This window comes from Thalassophryne amazonica, chromosome 12 (genome assembly GCF_902500255.1).
Source record: "Thalassophryne amazonica chromosome 12, fThaAma1.1, whole genome shotgun sequence".
Taxonomy (NCBI): domain Eukaryota; kingdom Metazoa; phylum Chordata; class Actinopteri; order Batrachoidiformes; family Batrachoididae; genus Thalassophryne; species Thalassophryne amazonica.
Window position 1 is genome coordinate 40,573,604 of NC_047114.1, and position 16,326 is coordinate 40,589,929.

General features: G+C 41.2%; 1 pseudogene; it reads left to right on the forward strand.

Moving 5' to 3' along the window:
- Nucleotides 1-1,795: 1,795 nt before the first annotated feature.
- Nucleotides 1,796-12,831, forward strand: LOC117521746 (annotated as a pseudogene).
- The last annotated feature ends 3,495 nt before the right edge of the window (nucleotides 12,832-16,326 follow it).

The following is a 16,326-nucleotide window of genomic DNA, read 5'->3' on the forward strand; positions in this document are numbered from 1 at the left end:
GCTGAATGAGCCTCCTGGGCTTCCAGCTTCTTCAAGAAACTTTCCTCCTGCTCCTTCTGTACTTTGGCTGAATGAGCCTTCAGGGTTTCCAGCGTCTTCTGGAAACTTTCCTCCTGCTCCTTCTGTACTTCGGCTGAATAGCCCTCCTGGGCTTCCAGCTGCTTCTGGAAATTTTCCTCCTGCTCCTTCTCTACTTGAGCTGAAAGAACCATCTGGGCTTCCAGCTGCTTCTGGAAACTTTCCTCCTGCTCCTTCTGTACTTTGGCTGATAGGGCCTCCTGGGTTTCCAGCTTCTTCTGGAATCCTTTTACGTGCTCCTTCTGTACTTTAGCTGAAAGGGCCATCTGGGTTTCCAGCTTCTTCTGGAAACTTTCTTCCTGCTCCTTCTGCACTTTGCCTGAATGAGCATTCTGGGCTTCCAGCTTCCTGAGGTACCTTGCCTCTGTGGCTTGCAGGTCTTTCTCATACTTGTCTTTCATGTCTTCCCTCTCTTTTCTGAAGTAATTCTTCAGCTCTTGCAGCTCTTCCATGAGACGGACGTTCTCCTGTTTCATTTGGAACGTCTTGTCCAACTGAACATCAGAGGCACTTTTTGTTGTCAGATCTAAGAGACAAAAAGACATTTAGTCCATCAGAAAAGATCAGATCTGATTGTTCTTAGAGTTCTCACAGCAGCAATTACATCAGCAGAGATCAGATACAAAACAGATCAAGAATAAAACATGAATCTGATTTAAAAAGGGGGAAAAACTGTTTCAAACAACACAAGAATCCAAACTGCATCACATTTATGCAGAAAACAAAAGAACTAGTAAAAGGAGTTGACTTACCGTTCTGGACGGGGATGGTGACATTGTCAGCTTGTGGTCCCTTTTTTCCCTCTACAATGTCAAACTGCAGCGTTCCTCCTTCTCCCACACTGCTGAGGTATTTACGAGCATTTGTGCATTTGATGGCAGAATGATGAAGAAAAATGTCCACTTGAGTGTCACTCCTTCGAATAAAACCAAAGCCATCCTTGAAATTATACCATTGGACTGTACCTAAGACCTTTGTTTCTATGACCCTATAACCCTCTGTTGGGCTGGATGGAGTGTTCATTCTACCACTAGTCCGCTGGGTCTTGTCCTTCCTGCTCATTGTAGCTCACAGTTGATAAGAGGTTCAAATGTCCTTCTATCTGCTTCTGTTGTCTGTTGTCTGTTGCTGGTTGTTCTGTTGGAGGGGTGCAGACTAACAAACCACTTTCCACTTACATGAACATTTTTGCTTTGTGACCAGGATCCTTTGTGACGTCATTTCGGTGCTGCAGATTAACACTGAGTTCACTTTGTGATCAACAACCAGCTTTATGATGTCATTTGAGTGCTACAGATAACAACTGACTTCACTTTACTACCAGCCTGCTTTATGACGTCATTAGAATGCTACAGATGAATACTGGGCATGTTTATTAAAAAAAAAAAAAAAAACTAGCATCAGAAGCAGAAACTTTATTATGACATTAGCTGTGTGCTAATGAACATGAAAGTTTGTGAAACTCGGCATTATTTCTTTATGAAGTTACTGCGTAATGTTCAGGGTCAGTGTGATTCCCCGGCCCCTCTCCTTGTGAGGGAGCTTATATGTTCTGCAGATACAAATGCAGTGTTGTTATTTTCTGTATTACTTTGATTAATACAAGGAAAATAAAAAATGAGATTGACACGATATCTACTTTTATTATACGATATTCAATGTCTGTTCAAAAAGTTGTACTTTCAACTGCTCAGGGGACGGACGGTCCCTGAAGTAGCTTTTGGTTGGTCTGACGTCATTGTGTTGACATGCTAACCAGGAAGTGTGCCAATGAATTCCCTTTAGATTTATTTGACATTACAGGTGGTTAAAGGACAATGTCATGGTTCAGAAAACTGTAAGTGAAACATGGAATTATATCTTTTCCGCTCTCTCCTCTTCGTCTCGCTGACGGTTTGGACATTAGGAGACGGTGAGTGTTTCCCGGGGAAAAGAAGCGAATGCTGTTATGCTAATCTTTGCTAGCTTAGCCGGGGGTGAAAAGTGAGTATGTCGCGAAAAATGTCCGTGTTTGTGTCTGCAGATGGCCAGGTGACTTTTGTGTCTCAGCTGTCGTCTAAACCTGCTCAGAAACTGTCCAGATACGGCTGGTACGGCAGTGTGCGGCTACAGAGGTTTCACATCCCGGAGGAGACTGCAGTGGCTCGCTGGCGCTTCTCTGCTACCAGAGGCCACAGGTTCAACTGTGGACAACACAATGTCACCATGTAACCATCATATCGTTATATTTCTTCTGCTTTAGTGTTCTGTCTCTCATCTGCACAGCCTCTTTAAATCTCCCTTATTCCTGCTTTAGTTTTTCTTTCTGCAGTCATCCTTTATGTCCTGACAGTGACACGTGGTTTCCCCTTAATGTTCATTTTATATGTTCTTTTCTGTTGTAGTTATATTCGATGGGGTGCTCCCCCAGTTATAAACCCAGAAAATTCAGCCTTTCCAAACTCAACGCTGTGAAGTCGTTGTAGCTCTTTGAAACTGCAGGTGACATCCCATGGTTCCTTGACCTTCAACCTCTCCAACCCGGCACCCGGGGATTGGTATGTTGCTGCCCATTTGCCTGAAGATGATGGTCGCATAGAGCAGAAGGTTTGTAGAGATATATGATGATGACTATAGTACCAAATCGAGAAAATGTTTTCGCAAATCTTATTAAGCATCATCAAGAATAAACTAAATTTATTGCATTAAAACCTCAAAAAGTAAATATGGAGTCCTCATTTAAAAAAGAAATACAGTAAAACTCACCTAAGCCGTCATTGTATAAACCGGATAGTCGCACTCACTGGACAAAAGCAGAAGTCCCAATGTTTTTGAATGGATTTCCATGTAATAAACACTGTATATACTGGATTTTGTATAATGGATTTTCAGTCACATCGGGCAAAACATCCTGCCCTATCGTAATTTATTTCCTTTTTCCATGGAGCCCGTAATGTTGTACATGCATGACATCACTGTGAGGTTTTCCAGGGGAACATGCAAGCTGGCTATAGACTGCACAATGATATGATGCCTTACTCATGATCATAGATGCACCAATGTAATGCAGAAGTGTTTTGTGGAGTAACAGCCTACATATTAGTGTAGGCTGTTACTCTGTTGTGATTTGGCGCTGTATAAATGAAAAATATTACAGTGTGCACCCCATCTCCTCCATTCACTGCAGTGAAGGAGGATTACTGGAGCTGTGCAGCATGTCTCATCTGTGGTCCAGAGTAATTAAAAAGCAATGAAACTGCTACTGTCTGTACAAGATACAATTTCTGTGCATAATCTGGTTATTTATTTCCAACATTTGATCTTTTTGTAGACTGTGCCAAGATGAGCAGGCACAGAAAGTGTTACATTGAGTGTGACACTGATAGATGTTTTTATGTGATTATGTGGATAATCTCCCTTCCTTTCACTTGGAGTTGCCTCATCCGATCCCAGGTGGATTTGCATATTGATTTGGCACAAGTTTTGCCCTTCCTTACGCAACTATACATTACATGGAGAAATGTGGCAGGGGTGGGGTTTTAACCAGGAACCTTCCACAGTGAAACCAAAATCTTGCTGTGTTGTGTGCATTTGTATCGTATCACTGGATCGTGGATGGCCAGCTTTATACTATGGGCATGCTGTGGCTGTTTAGCACATGTCACATGGAAAATTTGATATACGGTATTATGTTGTCAAACTGCGCGCAAGATCGTCTTTGTGGGAAACTATGATTTTCACATGGCGGTTACATATCCATGAGCGTCTGAACAAGATTTAAGCTCTTGCCAACATAATTAGAAAAAGTCACCCCCTTATAATCCACCCCAGTCAGTGTAGTTTTGTGACTGTCTCGTTTGTTTATTTATTGTTAGCATATTAATAGCTAAATTTCACTTAGCTTTGCAAAAACAGAATGTAGTTATAGTATGAAAAGAGAAAGAGTTTCTTGTATGAAAGTAGCTTAACCACAGTCTTCTGTGCTTTTTCCTGAGCCCTTGTTTGTGACTCATACTTACTTCAGCAATACAGTACACTCTCTAATCTCTCTACTCTTCTTTTACAGGGCTTTCCCTCTTGCACCTACCTTTTCCAGCCCCAGCTGTCAATCAGGAGATCTGTGGACACACCCATTTTATACCAGGCTGCATTCCTTCAACAAACCGCAGCCCCCAACAGACCTGCACGCCTTAAGTAAGGCATTTTTGTGTCTTTGTGAAGATGTTTTCCTTGTTGGTGTTTTTTAGGGGATTCATGATGTTTCTGTGATTGTTTAGGTTGTATGTTCCAGAGTTTGCCTCTTCTGTCACCATTTCTGTGGCTGATTGTTCATCAGCAGAGGGCCCAGGTAGTACAAACTGTTCACTAGCCATCAGACTTGGCTCCGCTTCTCTGCTTGAAGGCCCAGTAACAGTGAACTGCTCAGGGATTGGCTGCTCTGCAACCCTTTTCACCCCTCCTTGGAACACCTGGTTACGAGTTGTTGTGGAGAGCCGCCATGACAACCATTCTGTGACCTTTAGGATTGTATCAAATTACACGGGTAAATGCAGAAATACGCACAGGTCAAACATGCGGTTTCACACATTGTCTGTCAAAACCACTGGATGTGTAATTCTTTTCTGCACTGTTTGTGTCAGTTGGCTGCAAGCCTCCAAGTGTAGGCCTTACGGGAGATGACTTCAGCAAACTCCAAGGCAACAGCACCAATGCTAATGGCACACTGGCAACCAACAGCTCAGCAGTTACTGAGACAGTTGCATTTAGCAACACATCGTTGTTAGCATCGTTGTTATCACCCTTGTTGGCATCAAGGTGTGTGTGGAGCATCCCCGTGCTCTTTGATGAGCTTGATGTCTTATCACTGCGATACACACCCATCAATGGACCAAATGTCAGCATTACAAACACTCATCCAACACTGCTCAGCTACCCACTGCCCACTCAAGCCACTGGTGGCACCCTCAACTTACAGCTCACGCTCAACACTGTGAGTGCCACTGAATGTCATACACATACCCAGTACATCGTGTTGGATTTGAGTGTCCCTGAGTCATGTGTTTGTGGTGGTTAACTTTGATTTGTGTATAGACTAATGCAACACTGGGAAACAGCAGCACCGTGGTGGCCTGTCTCACTCCATGGGCTCCAGCCCTCGGACTCAACCACTCTCAGCCCTGTCACACAGGTAGCACTTTATAATCTTCACGTTCATTTGATTAAAAATGCACAAATCGAAGAACGCATGGCTATAATATGTAATTTAATTATCCTGATCCTCTAGTTTCCCATCAGTCTGTTTGAACTATTGATGGACATTTGACAACGGACAAAAAAAAATTCTGCTCCTGAAAGTCAAATGGAGGATCAGTTTTTGTTTGTGCGGTTTAGCTTTAGGCCTTTTGCATTTTTTTAATAGACCCAGCAGAAGTAGATCTGTCAGTATTTTATCTGTTACTTTTCAGTGGAGTTATGTCAAAATACAAGACTTTTTTCACAAAACAGCAGTTTTTCCACCATGAATTTCACTGTTTTCCAGAACTTCTTGGCATCTGAACCACCAACTAAAAATTCTTTTCATTTACTTTTCTGGCAACCTTTTTTGGACATAGTAACATTTGAAAGGAGAAAGAAAAGCGCTTTTCTCTATCTTTCTTAAGTACCACTGGGTTTGGTTCATTTTCCATAATGTCTGTTGCTTCTTGTAGTGTCACTGATTGTCAATATCAAGCAGCATATGCGTTGTTTAATGAAACTAAAATTTGTCACCATTTTTCATGTGCAGCTTTGTTTGGAGGATATGGTGTCCATGTGAATGCCAGTGTTCCTAAGGCTGTAATCAGACTGCCTTTCCCTCAGTCAGCAACATGGTACCTCACCCTGCAGCTTGCATGTAATGGGTAAAAAAGAAACACACCCACACATATTTGTGTAATTGTAAATATTGTCACAGTAAAATAAATTATATATTCATAGCATATTTTGAATGTTTCCTGCACTTTGAAATTTTGTCTTCTACAGAAAACATGTTTAAAATGGACAGTATACATGCCCACACTCTACATTACACATATAGTATGTAATAGCATATGAAGCCTTGTTAATGTCCGTGTGATGTGGACATAGGTTTACATACACTTGGGTTAAAGACTTTGCCACATATTCGCATTTGTACATAGTGGATTCTGTCAAACGATATGTGTGTTGTGTCAATGAGAATGTCTATATTATTTCTCTATAAAATAATTTTAAAAGTTAGAATTATATCTTGTCATTTTTCTTAATTGTCTCAGTAATTTAGTGGGTCAGAGGTTTACATATACCATGATGTATACGGACAACGGCATGGAAGGTTCCACAAATTGATAGAATTACATGTAAATCTTCTGAATAAGTAATTGGCAAAAAAATTAATTGTGGAATATTTGGTTGTAGTTTGTGGGCCTGACTAAAAAAACAAACAAAACATTGCCTTCTTGTGTTTAAGAGTAGGGTGGGGGGAAACACACAGGCATCCGGTTTTCCAACTGACTTCAACTGGGCCTCTACTGGTGGTTGGCTCTCACTGCGGTATTGTATCACTTCCTCTTCCGGAGCACAGCGGTGTTTTGCTGTATCTGTTAGCTGTTTAATCTGCGCAGTTAGATTGATCTAGTTACCTAGATAACGAATTGTTTCACAGTGTTATCTTCACGTGCCTTAACTAAAGCACTCCCTCTGCTGAATCAGCTCTAAATTATTTACATGTTATTCACGTTATAGACCCTTAATGAAAATCTGGGTTCCTGTCTCTTGTCTGCTGTTTTGGACTTGACTTGACTTCTGCTTCAGCTGAGCGAGTTCCTGTGTGTGATTTACGTGTTGGTTTACGTGTTGGCATCAGAATTTTGGCTCTCTGTTGGGACTGTTTACACAGAGACTGCTACCTGCTGCTTTGGACTTGAATTAACAGTCTTTTTCAAGACTTTTTTACTTTTTTACCTTTTTACTTTTTTTTTTTTTTTTTTTTTACTGTGCTCCAACGCCTAAGGAAGACCTCTAACGGTCGAAACATCGCGACGGAGCACTTTTATCAGCTAACTTTCATCAGCGTTGGCAATCTAACTAGCTTGCTAACGCTTTCGTTTTTATTTTTTATTTATTTATTTTTTTTATTTTATTTTATTTTTATTTTTATTTTTTTTTCTCTTGTAGCACTGTTGTCGTGCGTTATCTGTGCTGCTCCACAGCGTGTTTAGTTGATTTTTATTTTATTTTAGCACCGTTGTCGTGCGTTGCCTGTGCTGCTTCATGGCCTGTTTGGTGCCTTGATTGGGGCACTCCTTCTGCTGAATCACCTTTAAATTATTTACACATTATTCACTTTGTGTGTTTTTAGGAATCCGCTAGGTTGCGTAGCTACTAGCTCTTAGCCGATTTAGCATGGCGGCTTCTCTTGTCTCTCCCGCACTTTTCTGCTCTGGGTGTGAAATGTTTAGTTATTCCTCGGCCTCCTTTAGCAGTAACGGTACTTGTAATAAGTGCAGCTTATTCGTAGCTTTGGAGGCCAGGCTGGGCGAATTGGAGACTCGGCTCCGCACCGTGGAAAATTCTACAGCTAGCCAGGCCCTTGTAGTCGGTGCGGACCAAGGTAGCTTAGCCGCCGTTAGTTTCCCTCTGGCAGATCCCGGGCAGTCGGGAAAGCAGGCTGACTGGGTGACTGTGAGGAGGAAGCGTAGTCCTAAACAGAAGCCCCGTGTACACCGTCAACCCGTTCACATCTCTAACCGTTTTTCCCCACTCGACGATACACTCGCCGAGGATCAAACTCTGGTTATTGGCGACTCTGTTTTGAGAAATGTGAAGTTAGCGACACCAGCAACCATTGTCAATTGTCTTCCGGGGGCCAGAGCAGGCGACATTGAAGGAAATTTGAAATTGCTGGCTAAGGCTAAGCGTAAATTTGGTAAGATTGTAATTCACGTCGGCAGTAATGACACTCGGTTGCGCCAATCGGAGGTCACTAAAATTAACATTAAATTGTTGTGTAACTTTGCAAAAACAATGTCGGACTCTGTAGTTTTCTCTGGGCCCCTCCCCAATCAGACCGGGAGTGACATGTTTAGCCGCATGTTCTCCTTGAATTGCTGGCTGTCTGAGTGGTGTCCAAAAAATGAGGTGGGCTTCATTGATAATTGGCAAAGCTTCTGGGGAAAACCTGGTCTTGTTAGGAGAGACGGCATCCATCCCACTTTAGATGGAGCAGCTCTCATTTCTAGAAATCTGGCCAATTTTCTTGGATCCTCCAAACTGTGACTGTCCAGCGTTGGGACCAGGAGGCAGAGCTGTGGTCTTATACCCCTCTCTGCAGCTTCTCTCCCCCTGCCATCCCCTCGTTGCCCCATCCCCGTAGAGACGGTGCCTGCTCCCAGACCACCAATAACCAGCAAAAATCTATTTAAGCATAAAAATTCAAAAAGAAAAAATAATATAGTACCTTCAATTGCACCACAGACTAAAACAGTTAAATGTGGTCTATTAAACATTAGGTCTCTCTCTTCTAAGTCCCTGTTGGTAAATGATATAATAATTGATCAACGTATTGATTTATTCTGCCTAACAGAAACCTGGTTACAGCAGGATGAATATGTTAGTTTAAATGAGTCAACACCCCCGAGTCACACTAACTGTCAGAATGCTCGTAGCACGGGCCGTGGCGGAGGATTAGCAGCAATCTTCCATTCCAGCTTATTAATTAATCAAAAACCTAGACAGAGCTTTAATTCATTTGAAAGCTTGTCTCTTAGTCTTGTCCATCCAAATTGGAAGTCCCAAAAACCAGTTTTATTTGTTATTATCTATCGTCCACCTGGTCGTTACTGTGAGTTTCTCTGTGAATTTTCTGACCTTTTGTCTGACTTAGTGCTTAGCTCAGATAAGATAATTATAGTGGGCGATTTTAATATCCACACAGATGCTGAGAATGACAGCCTCAACACTGCATTTAATCTATTATTAGACTCTATCGGCTTTGCTCAAAAAGTAAATGAGTCCACCCACCACTTTAATCATATCTTAGATCTTGTTCTGACTTATGGTATGGAAATAGAAGACTTAACAGTATTCCCTGAAAACTCCCTTCTGTCTGATCATTTTTTAATAACATTTACATTTACCCTGATGGACTACCCTGCAGTGGGGAATAAGTTTCATTACACTAGAAGTCTTTCAGAAAGCGCTGTAACTAGGTTTAAGGATATGATTCCTTCGTTATGTTCTCTAATGTCATATACCAACACAGAGCAGAGTAGCTACCTAAACTCTGTAAGGGAGTTAGAGTATCTCGTCAATAGTTTTACATCCTCTTTGAAGACAACTTTGGATGCTGTAGCTCCTCTGAAAAAGAGAGCTTTAAATCAGAAGTGTCTGACTCCGTGGTATAACTCACAAACTCGTAGCTTAAAGCAGATAACCCGTAAGTTGGAGAGGAAATGGCGTCTCACTAATTTAGAAGATCTTCACTTAGCCTGGAAAAAGAGTTTGTTGCTCTATAAAAAAGCCCTCCGTAAAGCTAGGACATCTTTCTACTCATCACTAATTGAAGAAAATAAGAATAACCTCAGGTTTCTTTTCAGCACTGTAGCCAGGCTGACAAAGAGTCAGAGCTCTATTGAGCTGAGTATTCCATTAACTTTAACTAGTAATGACTTCATGACTTTCTTTGCTAACAAAATTTTGACTATTAGAGAAAAAATTACTCATAACCATCCCAAAGATGTATCGTTATCTTTGGCTGCTTTCAGTGATGCCGGTATTTGGTTAGACTCTTTCTCTCCGGTTGTTCTGTCTGAGTTATTTTCATTGGTTGCTTCGTCCAAACCATCGGCATGTTTATTGGACCCCATTCCTGCCAGGCTGCTCAAGGAAGTCCTACCATTATTTAATGCTTCAATCTTAAATATGATCAATCTATCTTTGTTAGTTGGTTATGTACCACAGGCCTTTAAGGTGGCAGTAATTAAACCATTACTTAAAAAGCCATCACTTGACCCAGCTATCTTAGCTAATTATAGGCCAATTTCCAACCTTCCTTTTCTCTCAAAGATTCTTGAGAGGGTAGTTGTAAAACAGCTAACTGATCACCTGCAGAGGAATGGTCTATTTGAAGAGTTTCAGTCAGGTTTTAGAATTCATCATAGTACAGAAACAGCATTAGTGAAGGTTACAAATGATCTTCTTATGGCTTCGGACAGTGGACTTATCTCTGTGCTTGTTCTGTTGGACCTCAGTGCTGCTTTTGATACTGTTGACCATAAAATTTTATTACAGAGATTAGAGCATGTCATAGGTATTAAAGGCACTGCGCTGCGGTGATTTGAATCATATTTGTCTAATAGATTACAGTTTGTTCATGTAAATGGGGAATCTTCTTCACAGACTAAAGTTAATTATGGAGTTCCACAAGGTTCTGTGCTAGGACCAATTTTATTCACTTTATACATGCTTCCCTTAGGCAGTATTATTAGACGGTATTGCTTAAATTTTCATTGTTACGCAGATGATACCCAGCTTTATCTATCCATGAAGCCAGAGGATACACACCAATTAGCTAAACTGCAGGATTGTCTTACAGACATAAAGACATGGATGACCTCTAATTTCCTGCTTTTAAACTCAGATAAAACTGAAGTTATTGTACTTGGCCCCACAAATCTTAGAAGCATGGTGTCTAACCAGATCGTTACTCTGGATGGCATTTCCCTGATCTCTAGTAATACTGTGAGAAATCTTGGAGTCATTTTTGATCAGGATATGTCATTCAAAGCGCATATTAAACAAATATGTAGGACTGCCTTTTTGCATTTACGCAATATCTCTAAAATCAGAAAGGTCTTGTCTCAGAGTGATGCTGAAAAACTAATTCATGCATTTATTTCCTCTAGGCTGGACTATTGTAATTCATTATTATCAGGTTGTCCTAAAAGTTCCCTAAAAAGCCTTCAGTTGGTTCAGAATGCTGCAGCTAGAGTACTGACGGGGACTAGCAGGAGAGAGCATATCTCACCCGTGTTGGCCTCTCTTCATTGGCTTCCTGTTAATTCTAGAATAGAATTTAAAATTCTTCTTCTTACTTATAAGGTTTTGAATAATCAGGTCCCATCTTATCTTAGGGACCTCGTAGTACCATATTACCCCATTAAGAGCGCTTCGCTCTCAGACTGCGGGCTTACTTGTAGTTCCTAGGGTTTGTAAGAGTAGAATGGGAGGCAGAGCCTTCAGCTTTCAGGCTCCTCTCCTGTGGAACCAGCTCCCAATTCAGATCAGGGAGACAGATACCCTCTCTACTTTTAAGATTAGGCTTAAAACTTTCCTTTTCGCTAAGGCTTATAGTTAGGGCTGGATCGGGTGACCCTGGACCATCCCTTGGTTATGCTGCTTTAGACGTAGATTGTGGGGGGGTTCCCATGATGCACTGTTTCTTTCTCTTTTTGCTCCGTATGCATCACTCTGCATTTAATCATTAGTGATCGATCTCTGCCCCCCTTCACGGCATGTCTTTTTCCTGGTTTTTTCCCTCAGCCCCAACCAGTCTCAGCAGAAGACTGCCCCTCCCTGAGCCTGGTTCTGCTGGAGGTTTCTTCCTGTTAAAAGGGAGTTTTTCCTTCCCACTGTTGCCAAGTGCTTGCTCATAGGGGGTCGTTTTGACCATTGGGGTTTTTCATAATTATTGTATGGCCTTGCCTTACAATATGGAGCGCCTTGGGGCAACTGTTTGTTGTGATTTGGCGCTATATAAGAAAAAAGTTGATTGATTGATTGATTGACTCTGTGGTGTGAGAATATTAGTTTACTAAATTCACTAAATTTACTAAATGCTGTCATTGTGTTTATTGTGTGACACCTGTGTCTCACCATTCTGCATCACAGTGAAAACTGTGTTTAGTGACTGAGAACGTGTTTAGAGTTTTTTTAAAAAGACTGCATGAAATCTGCAAATTGTGTCTAACTGTGAAAACTGCTTAAGGTTTTGCCAAAAAAGCTGATTGATTGAGAAAAGGAGTTCAGGCCCCTGTGAATTTGGTTCAGGGAATGGATTTTAGTGTTTTAGCAATTCAGAAAAACTAATATTGTGGTTCTGACTGGCAGTGTTTCGCTTTTTCCAGACGCAAATCCAAGATGGTGATTGTCCTGCTGGTTCACCGGGCCCTCAAAAAGTCAGTGATGTAGAAATCTCCACGCCCTCTGTGCACTGTTGCTGCATCCAATGCGTTCAGCGTGTCAAAATGATCGACCGACGTGTTCAGTGTGAAAGGCCCTTAAGTCTTTCTGATGAATGGAGAAGTGTTTTCCATTCATCATAGTGTTTTACATTGAGCACATCAGTGTTCAACATCATATGATGGTGTGTGTGCGTGTGTGTGCGTGTCATTTGAAAACAAAATACAATTTTGAGAACAAATAACACTGTTTTGAATGTAGAGCTTCATTTTGCTGGAGAGTAGAGGAGTTTTCCCCATGATGTGTGTGTGTGTGTGTTTTGAGTATGAGTCATGCTTTCAGAAAATGTGTGTAAGTAATCAAGAAAAACTGTAATATAAAAATGTGTTTCAGTATTTCCTTCCAGCCACAGTGTGTCCTCACAGCATGGATCTGCTGATTATTACTTTGAACTTGTACAGTGTTTTCATCTGAAAACGGTTCAAGTGATATTGTGAAGTTTTATGAATTAAGTTTCAGCAGTTAATTGTGGATTTTTCTTCAGGCTTTCCTGTAATAAAACAGACCTGCAACAGAGTTGTTGGGCACATTGCTGGACACAACCTGGACACATCGTTAAACTACATGCTGGGCTTCACTTTGTCAGAACTGTTGAAGTTTTGGTTGAGTTTTGGGCTGGACTAATTGGACAAATCATTCAGGAATGACCGGGAAGTGCCACCCAGAGTGCACAACACCAGCACCTTAGGATTTTAACACAGATTCATGCAAATTCTTTCTGTGACCTTTACATTTGATCAGTTCTGTTGAAAAGGTATCCACTTCATCCACAATTAACACCCACCCAACTCTCCCACCATGTTTATAGTGCAGCAAATAACGGAAACAATACTTCACATGGTGATACAACCCACGTAACACACAACGTAAATGCAATGTTGCTGGAAGGTTGCTGACAACATTGTAGCAACGTGAATTTGTAGACTCCCCACAACATTGCTGCAACATTGCAACACAACGTTGTTGCAACATTGTGGCAACGTCAGATTGTTAGCTGGGAAGCACCAAATCCAGCACAAATTCTCCTTAGACATTGCCCTTTTGAATGAACTGAGAGGCCACTTGAATTTTCAAGGCGGCCACATGGGGGTCAGTTGAAGAATTACACAGGGGTTAAAAATTTAAAAATGCTCCAATCATATTGAAAACTATACCACATTATTTGTCTGATCATAAAGATTCCAAAAAAGTATAGTTTGGACTATTTATGACTGAATGTTATGGGGTAAATGCCTTAAGAATGGTGACAAAGGTCAATTTCAGTTTGGACAGGGGTCAAAAGTTAAAGTTGCTCCAATTTTAGTAAAAAAAAAAAAATGGTGCAAATTGTTAATTGAGCTACTTGGATTAATAAATGGAATAGTTTTGATTATGTTGAATGCTTGGGCTCTAAAGTAAAGGTCAAATAGTGTTGATGTATGTTACCCTGTAACATGATAACTAAGCATGATACATGGTGCAAAATATTCCTTTTTTGAAACCCTATTAGCTCAACCAATAACTTGCATCACCTTTGAACAAAATTGGAGCAACTCTAACTTTTGACCCCTGTACAAACTGAAAATGAACTTTGTCACTATTCTTATTGTTTTTACCCCAGAACTCTATAGAATTCAGCCATAGATTGTTGTGTGGGCCGCTGAAGAGGAGGTACTGCTGGCCCACCACCACCAGATGGCGCCCTGCTTGGAGTGCGGGCTTCAAGCACGAGAGGGCGTCGGAACCACTGGAGTGACAGCTGTCACATCATCACCAGCTGTCACTCATCACCTTCATCCTCCATAAAAGCTGGACTGCAACTCCACCTCCCTGCCGAGAAATCAGCTACCATTCAGGTAATTCTCTGCTGTACTGAAAACTGTGTCATAGTCTGAACTTTTTTGCAGCCGCTTTCCTGTGGTGTGCCTTATCTGCTGGATTGGCATTTGGTGTGAACAGCGACGGCTTCGCTTCACACTCCAACCAGATAAGTGGTTAGACAGGAGCTGCACGAGTGTATGATTGGAGGTGGAGGATTTCCCTCGTGGAGGATTCAAACACCGGAGGATTGCTGGGTGTGTATTCACACACCCACCACTAACTGTTTCTGTTCTCTGCCAGCAGTACCAGGTCTGACTGCTGAAGACAGTGGCCACCTGGGGCGCAGGGCTTGGCGGCTTCGGTGTTCTTCAGATCCGTTGGTGGTGGAAGCTGTGTGGGATCCGGCTCTTCTCTCGCCAGACGTCTTCTATCTTTGAGCCTGCCCACACGTCACCTTGTGTATAATTGACAATCCACAATATTGTTATTGTCTGTAATTTGTTGTGCGATTCACAACATTAAATTATTACTTTTTGGCTTATCCATTGTCCGATCATTAACGCCCCCTGTTGTGGGTCCGTGTCACGACACCTTCCCAACATAGATAGTCCAAACTATACCTTTTTGGAATCTTTACAATCAGACAAATAATGTGGTATATAATTATCAATATGACTGGAGCATTTTTATATTTTGACCCGTACTTGGCCACCTATTGAACATTCAAGTGGACCATCAGTTTTTCAAAAGAGTATTATCTAAGGTGTACTTTTGCCAAATTTGGTGCTTGTATCATCATTTGAAGGATTCCTCTGTAAATATTCTGTTATCTGCTACATTATTACTCTCTATTGGCTCTAAACATTTTAAGTTAAAGATGTATAACCTTGACATTTCATGGTTCATGGTTATATGCAGGTTTTGAACCCTTGAGCTACGTAAATCACACAAGTAAATCATCACTTTTACAGCATGTTTTCTTCAGACAAGTCAGGGGGTGAATACATAACACTGAATGTCTTGCACTTCATTTACATCAATTACAAAGAGATACAAACAGTATGGTTCTGTGTATTAAAATCTTGGTGGAGGATGCAGTTCTCAAAACTGAGTGACCATGTAAGAAGTAGACGAGTGAGGGAAGCCAAAAAGACACCCAGACAACGCAGAAGAAGTTATTGGCTTCTGTGGCTACGAATGGAGAAAATGTGCATAGTCCAAGTTTTGCATTTTGTATCACCAATTGTGCAGCTTCATGATGAAGTGGTTTAGAGGAGGATTTTATTAAAAAGAAGACCTGAAAGTTCAGCTGCAGTTTGCCAGAGGATTTTATTAAAAAGAAGACCTGAAAGTTCAGCTGCAGTTTGCCAGAAGGCACATGGGAGATTTAAGCTTAGAACTGATGTGTTCTTTTGCTGACATTGGTGTGTGTGTGTGTGTTTACAGTAGTTAAAGAAAGTTTTAGAATCTCCAGATGTTTGGTAACAATGTAATATTTAGTTTTATTGTCATCAAGGGTCAACAGGAAAAAAAAGTCACCAAATGTGAAACTATTACAATATCAGTTTGCAATCTGTATATAAAAAATGAAGAAAAATACTTTGTCCTTTTTTGACAACACAATCAAAAACAACCACATTTAGTTATGGTGGAAATTGCAGAAGAATTACAGGGTTTTTAATATCAGAAAAGATATTATTTGTAAACATGAGCAACAGGAACAGACCTTTATTTTAAAAAACAGGTTTGAATTTTTTCTTCTTCCAAAATTAGTTATATCTGTTAGCTTCTGATGTCAAAGACATTTAGCTGCCAAAAACCCAGCAGCAGCACAAACTCCACCAAAAATAACAATCCAGGAGTTTCGCCTCTCAGAATCTTTCTGCTTTTTCCAGCTGGCCTCCTGGGCTTCCAGCTGCTTCTGAAATCTTTCCTCCTGCTCCTTCTGTACTTTGGCTGAATGAGCCTTCTGGGCTTCCAGCTTCTTCAGGAAACTTTCCTCCTGCTCCTTCTGTACTTGAGCCTTCTGGGCTTCCAGCTGCTTCTGAAATCTTTCCTCCTGCTCCTTCTGTACTTTGGCTGAATGAGCCTTCTGGGCTTCCAGCTTCTTCAGGAAACTTTCCTCCTGCTCCTTCTGTACTTTGGCTGAATCAGCCTCCTGGGCTTCCAGCTTCTTCAAGAAACTTTCCTCCTGCTCCTTCTGTACTTTGG